Source organism: Buceros rhinoceros, unplaced genomic scaffold (assembly GCF_000710305.1).
Source record: "Buceros rhinoceros silvestris isolate BGI_N320 unplaced genomic scaffold, ASM71030v1 scaffold4799, whole genome shotgun sequence".
In the NCBI taxonomy this organism is placed as follows: Eukaryota; Metazoa; Chordata; class Aves; order Bucerotiformes; family Bucerotidae; genus Buceros; species Buceros rhinoceros.
Window position 1 is genome coordinate 43,821 of NW_010429673.1, and position 1,357 is coordinate 45,177.

A 1,357-nucleotide genomic window follows, 5' to 3' on the forward strand; every position below is an offset into this window, starting at 1 on the left:
GGGAAAGAGGCTCGGCATCCTCAAGTGAACAGAAGAAAAAGCTTAAAGAAAAGTCTCGCATTAATATAGGTGAAAAGGGACCTGCAACAGTGAGCAAACCCCTTGGTTTACTGGTTTCCTCCATGCTTGGCATGATCTTTATAAATCAACAGGTTTTTCTAAAAAATTACCCCTAACCCTTATATAAAATACGACCTTCACAGCTAAAATTACTCGCCATTTGCTGACGAGTTTTCAGGTTTCAGCAAAGGCTGAGTCCAGTGTGTCCTGTCCCTCAAACACCGAGCAGTTAGCTGACAAAATGCAGAAAGGTTTATTTCGTGCTCCAGCAAGCCAGCAGCAGCCTTAATTCTTCACACACTTGAGTCTTCTTTTAATCAGTGACTCTTAGAAATCTGTATATTCGGAGTAGGGGCATTTACATTTTTATTGTAAAAAATCCCCTAATGCTATTGCTTATTTGAAGGTTTGATTTGACGTGATTCAAACCAGATCTTGCAAATTAAATGCTCTTGAATTTGGGCGGTTGAGGACCAATCAACACCAATCATTTTTAAAACTGCTGCAGAGTGGAAAGTGCAGCTTGATAAAGCCTCACAAGCTGCTTCCTCCAGCAGCTTCGCATCATTTTTCTGCTGAAGTGTCACTGCCTGCATAGACACAGGGACCTGTCGCCGGCTGCAACGGCATAAAGCAGAAAGGCAGGAGTTAGGTGTCCATCCCAGCGGCTTTTAGCCACTGGTAGGTTTACAGCCAACGCTTTGAACATGGAGAAAAGGCTTTATTTCTTACCGACAGCAGGGAACGGCACAAACCTCTGGATCAAGAGACGAGTGGCAGGGGTAAACTTGTTTGCTCTCTGAACCAGAACATTAAGGCCCACCTTTGGACAGGGAAAAAAAAAAAACAAAACAGAGAAGCAGAAACATTTAGCTACAAGGAGCAGGGCAGACGCCATGGCATGCAGACAGCAGCAGGACTCTTCAGAGGGCCAGACTGGGGTCTCTCCCCATGCAGAAGCATTTGAGAACTAACCCCCCCACACACACTGCAGGGTTTAGCTGTGTTGGGTTCAATTCTTTATTCAACGAAGGGTTGAACCCAACTGTGGGGTTAAATCCAACCATTGGATTAAATGAAGGCTCGAAGTCAGCCATTGAGTTGAACCCAAACAATGGGTTTAAATGAAAGGTTGAACCCAACCATTGGATTAAATGAAAGGTTGAAGCCAACCATTGAGTTGAACCCAAACAATGGGTTTAAATGAAGGACTGAACCCAACTGTTAGGTGTAAATGAAAGGTTGAAGCCAACTATTGAGTTGAACCCAGCTGATGGGTTTAAATGAACTGCTGAAC

The 1,357-nt window shown here is 44.0% G+C and overlaps 1 protein-coding gene across 1 annotated transcript in view; it reads right to left on the reverse strand.

Moving 5' to 3' along the window:
- Positions 1-1,357, reverse strand: part of SFXN5 (sideroflexin 5) — a 58,649-nt gene that overhangs the window by 37,927 nt on the left and 19,365 nt on the right. Inside the window, exon 4 of the mRNA XM_010142718.1 lies at positions 793-883. The gene's annotated coding sequence lies outside the window, so the exon portion shown is untranslated. The remainder of the gene's footprint in view (positions 1-792; positions 884-1,357) is intronic.